Raw genomic sequence first — 6040 nt, 5'->3', positions numbered from 1 at the left:
GAGGCTTTTCTTTCCATTCATGATTTTTCAAAACTCAACAGAGGTACAGTATTTAGTCTCAAAGACTTACTTAGTCACCCGTTTCTTTCCTTCTTAGGTACAAAATCTTTACCCCTTAATTTGAATAAAGACAGTGAGGTTTATAAAGCCTCATTTTTGAAGCATGGGTCATAAATCAATTTTAAGATGGTATAGCTTTTGGTAAGATATTGTTGTAAGTAAAATGAAAGATTTGTGATGCCAGGCGTGGTGGCGCACGCCTGTAATCCCAGCTCTTGGTGGCTGAGGCAGGGGGATCGCTGTGAGCTCGAGAACAGCCTGGGCTACATAGTGAGTTCCAGGTCAGTCTCAGCTACATAGTGAGAGACCCTGTCTTAAAAAAAAAAAAAAAAAAGAAAGAGATTTGTGTATCTCCCTGAATGCCCTGTGAAGCCAGTGGGTTTGTGGAAGGCTGCTGTGTCAGGAAGTGTGTGATGGAGTCTTTTTGTACCTTGATTAATTGCAGGAAGGCTTTTCTTACAAGTGGGCTGAGATTTGCTATAAGTGGACATGAACCTTGTAGTTCTTTTTGGTGGGAATTTGAAGGGGCCTTGTCTTTTGATTTTATATAAAAGGCTTGTAGATCTAGGGCTGATAAATGAAAATAAGATTCCAAATAATTCTTTTCTTAGGTCAAAATAGAGACTAACTTTTTTTTGGTACCAGGAATCAAACTCAGGACCTTGCAAGGAAGGTGCAGCACCACTGAGCTAAATCCCAGCCTGAAACTGACTTTTTACACTTGTGATTGAACTACCTTAATTAAGGGCCTGCCTTTGTCGATTGAACTGCACTGTGGCATCCATTTTTTTAAAATGAACTTTTAATTTTGGAAAAGTTTTAGATGTGCAGAAATAGTATGGAGTTCAATATATACCACACCCAGTTTCCCCTATTAGTATCTCACATTAGTCACATTAATGAACTATACTGATACATTATTATTAACTACAGTCCATGTTTAATCGAGGTTTCCTTAATTTTCTTCATGTCATTTTTCTTTTTGGTGTTTTTTTTTTTTTTTGGTACCAGAGATCGGACTCAGAAGCTTGTGCTTACAAGGCAGGCAGCAGCACCACTGAGCTAAATCCCCGACACATGTCATTTCTCTGTTCCATCCTGGGTACCACATTATTACATTGAATCATCACATCTCCTTAGACTCCTCTTGGCTGTCACAATTGTCCCCTCTGCGTTAAGGAGTTAAGGAATGAACCCAGCGCATTGACACTGAACTACATCCCCAGCCCCTATTTATTTTTATTGTTTATTTTGAGACAAGAGTCTTAATTCCTTGAGTTGCCTTGGTTGGCCTCATACTTGCAGTCTTTCTGCCTTAGCCTCCCAGAGTGCTGGGATTACAGGCATGGACCACCATGTCTGACTTACATCCATTATATCTTGAGGCACCTAAATGGGTCAGGAGCTACAAAACTTCCTGATTATCTAGGTTTTTTTGTTTGTTTGTTTTTGTCCCTCCAGATAGGGTCTCACTATGTAGTTCAGGCTTGCCTTGAACTCACTATGTAGCCCACGTGAACCTCAGCCTCCCTAGTGTTGAGATTACAGGCATGTGCCACCACTACCGGCTGATTATCTGGTTGTAGCAGGCTCAGCAGATTGGTGAAATTCTTTTTGAGGTGTTTTGTAGCTTTAAATCAATTATTTCACAAGACGTTTCACTGGCTGCAATTGCAGTTTCAGTCTGTTTACCTGTTATGGTCATTTTTCTTTTCAACTTCATGAAAAAATATTAAAACACTGCACAAGTTGATTAGACTATCCTGTGGGTCAGCTGGACCCACATGGCTCAGCTCTGGCATGAGAGGATTAGCTTGTCTTCTCAGCTAAGTCCTGAAATTTGCAGAATCCATTTCATCCTGTCCAGGGATATGGCAAACAGATAAAAAGACTTGGAAGCCATCTTCCCAGACCTGCAGCTTGGCTAGTAGTCATTTTATAGTTGCAGAGTGCTCTTGGTTACATCAGAAATCCCTTCGGATATCTGTTTTGTTTTTTTTTTTTCACCAAAAGACATTAAGTTAATCAGCTAAGAAACATGAAGCTATTCACATGGCTGTCTACTTTGAAAGGACATTTCAAAAGTGACTGGAGTTTGGATCTCTCGCCAAGTATTAACTTTGTCCTAAGCACCACCAGCAGGTGGCAGCAGTTCACATAGAAATAGAGTAATTAGCCCCCACTGATCATGATGGGGCTGGCAGCCTTGGAAGTCCCAAGTACCAGAGGCTGAGAGAGAATCCCTCTCTAGAGCCCAGGAATTTGAGACCAAACTGGGTTGCATAGTGAGAACCTGTCTTAAAAAACAAAAGATAAAATAACTGGTTAAACTAGTAGTTTCTATATTTTGTTACAGAAGAGTTAATTTGGGGGATTTTAATTTTCCTTGTTTTTCTTTAGGATGACTTTTATACCTTGCTTCACATAAAATGATACCAGTAAGGCAAGAACAGTAGTAGTATCAAAAACTTTAAGCCCACTTAAAACTACTTGATCCATTGTTGACATCTTAAGCAATTTTTACATACTGAAGTGTCATGCCAATGATTATACTTATCTTCAGCTACTGACATAAAGCAGTTAAGCTGTATGTGAAGGTCATAAGTAGGACCAAAGACTTGTTATACTGTGGTGCCTGCAGATGCTATGATACTAGAAAGAGTAGCTAGTCTGTTCCCTAAATTTTGGCTTAATTAAAAGAAAATTGATCAGCAGCCCAGGCTGAGGGTTTGTGGACAGATAGATGGCTATGGGAACTCCAGGGATATTTTTCACAAATGCTTATAAGTACCAGCTTTCAGCACCCATAGTCTGGACTTCGTACAGTTACTCAGGTGGCCTGAAAATGTACCACTCCAAGGATTCCCATGTTTCTCTGGAGCTTCCCAGGAAGCTCTGGAGATGGCTCAGTAAAAACTGAGGTTCTGATGCCAAAGCTGCCGAGTACAAATTCAACTTAGTGATTTCCAGTTACCCCCGCAAGCCCACCCATGAATGCATGAGGCTTTGAGGGGAAATCTAGATATCAACACTCATGTGCGGCCCTTTATGCAAAATGCATTTCATTCATCTTTTGGAGTTGCCAAAGTCCTAACAGTTTCAGCATTGCTGAAAGGTCCAAGTCCAGTCTCCTCTGAAGCTTTAGGCATACTCTTAGCTATGAACCCTGTAAAAATCAAAAGAAAGTTAAACCCTGTCGACATACAAAGGCACAGGGTACACATACCCCGCTCAAAAAGGGAGGAATAGGAGGATAGAAACAAAGCAAAATAAGACCTAAATCCAGCAGGGCAAATAATCCTGTAGCTGCATGTACAGGACCTGGGGTAAGGTGTAATGAGAAGTGAACTTAAAGGACTTGCATGGCCTCACCCTTATAGCATTGCCAGTGGTTGTAGCCTTCATGGCTTTTCTCTTGGGCAGGTTTTGCTTACCCCTTGTGTTCTATGTTGCTGGCTTTCCAACTTCCTGTGGCCTCAACTGTACTTCTGGCTTTACCCTCCCAGCTTCACACACTGCCCTCTCAGCAGCACACACTTTGGCCTCCTCAGCCTGTTGAAATCTGGGTAGAAGCCCTCCAGACCTCACAAAGCTTGCATTCTGCATCTTTAAAGCTACATGGATGACATCAGTGTCTGCCTCCAGCTCCAGCAGTCTGGCCCTTTTGCATGATGTCTCCTGGGGCCTCCGAATGTCTGAGTGTCTGAGCACTGAACTAAGTCCCAAATCCCTGGGAATGAATTTCTAGGAGGTTCTCCAACACAGTCCCCCAACTTTACAGGAGCTTCCTTTCTGGTAAAACTCAAAAATTTTAAATTACTCAGCTATGCTGTTTGATCCTGATTTTCCAAGGAAGAGCTAGCTAAGAGAAGTACCCAAGTCATCACCTCTGCATTAGGCTTCCTTGAAATTTCCTCTGCTAGATTAATTCCCCTACTGCCCTTAATCTTTCACAAAGTCTTAGAACATGAGCAAATATAGAAAAACATCCTGCCAGAACATAACACACATGGCCTGTAGTCCAAATGCCGGGGCGGGGGGGTGTCTTTGTTCTGAGCTGAAATCTTCTGAGCTTGGTCTTTACCATCTGCATTTCTATGAGCATTCAAGTCTGATGCGTTTTGTTTTGTTTTTTACCAGAATCTCCCATCAAGCTCAGCTCACTGAAAACCTGTCCAAACTAGTTGCAAAGACATCTAAATCACATGGTCAAGTACAGTCACAGCAAGAGGCTGTCAGGCTGAACTGCAGTGAACAGTGGTCCTGTCCAGGCCAGTGTTCGGAGGTCTGGGCAGATCAGTAGTGAACCAAGGCTGACTTCATGGGCATATGTTTAGTGGCAAACAATGCCTGAGATGGTCAGTGGTTCTGAGGACACAGAGCAGGGCAGGGAGAATACAGAATTAGGGAGTGCTGCTTTACACTGCAGGGTCGAGGGAGATCTCTGACATGGTGTTTGAGACCTGAGGAAGCCAGAGGAGTAGGAGTGGGCCAGGCTCTTGTATCTATCTCTATGCTCTGAGCAGATACACTTACTGGAATGTAGGTGACACCTATTTGTGCCCCCCACCCGGTACAACCATTATAGGGAGCACTGAGCTACGTTGTTATATCTTTTGAGACTAATTCTGAGTTGCTCACGCTGGCCTTTTGGCCTCCAACTAGTAATCATCTTGACTCAGCCTCCAAGTAGGTGAGGTTACAGGTATGTGGCCCTGCAACACCAGATTATGTCTACATTGCTGCTTTTTACTAAATGTAATGAAATTTTAAACGCACTTTATCCGCTCTTCCTGAAAAACTGTGTATACTTGTTTCCCCTTTCTGCATATCACTTCTTGCTGTTTTACAGATTCAACTTATCCCTGTTAGCTATAGTTAATATTTCTTCTTGCATCAGATCTTCACGACCTGGTCGGTGGGAACATTTAACAGGCTGCTTTGTCCTTGCTGTACTGCTTCAGAAACTGTTGGAAGTACCTATATTTTCTGGCAACAAGGTATTCCAGTCCCACCAAGATCCCTGCCCCCAAATATCAACAGCTCCTCAGCAAGGCACCCTGAGTAGTTCCAGAGGCCTGCACTGGCCAGGGGTACTACACACATTCTCATATAGCTGTTTTCTTTTGTAATGTGTCTACTTAAAACTTAAACATCTTGACTGGACAAATTGTGCCGTAGGGATAGAATGGAATACTAATCAGCCATAAGCAATAGATGACTGCTACATGTTTGAAAGTGACACTCAAAAATGTGCTTGGGCGGCTGGGGACACGGGTCTGATGCAGTGTCTCCCTAGCAAGCACAAGACCCTGGTTCATCTCTAGCACTGTAAGAAAAAAGAATGCCATGTGTGGTGAAAGAAGCCAGACTTAAAGATGCCATGTAATTCCTTTTGTGTGCAATGTCCAGCAGAGGCTGGGGATATAGCTCAGGGATAAAATGTGTGCTTAGCGCCTGAGTTCCATGCACACATGTACACACACACACACACACACACACACACACACGCACTCACACAAAGTAAATCTTAGACACAAAGCCAATCAGTAGTCCCCCGGGACTGGGAGTAAAACAGAACCTTTGGAATGCTAGAAATGGATTGTGGTGAGGTACTGTACAACTCCATAAAAATCAATATATTTACAATGGGTGGATTTTGTTGGTCTGTAAATTATACTTCCATAAAATGGTAAAAATTAAATCCCTTCTTCCACTTTCTTGTCTCTCTTTAACTGGTTATATTGACATGAGATGCTGCACAATTAACTGTAAAAAAGAAAACAGAAAAGACAATTTCCATACCTGCAGTTATGGTGCTGGGGATGCAACCCAGGGGCTCACAAATGCTAGGAAAGCACACTGCCACTGAGCTATCTCTCTAGCCCCTGCCCTTCTTCTGAGACAGGGTCTTCCTATGTAGTTCAGGCTGGCCTTTAATTCATTATGTAGCCAGGCTGGCCTTGAATGCCTGGTGATC

The sequence above is a fragment of the Fukomys damarensis genome, unplaced genomic scaffold (genome assembly GCF_012274545.1).
Source record: "Fukomys damarensis isolate Sample0158 unplaced genomic scaffold, DMR_v1.0_HiC HiC_scaffold_3, whole genome shotgun sequence".
Classification (NCBI taxonomy): domain Eukaryota; kingdom Metazoa; phylum Chordata; class Mammalia; order Rodentia; family Bathyergidae; genus Fukomys; species Fukomys damarensis.
Note: the sequence above shows the minus strand (reverse complement) of the source record.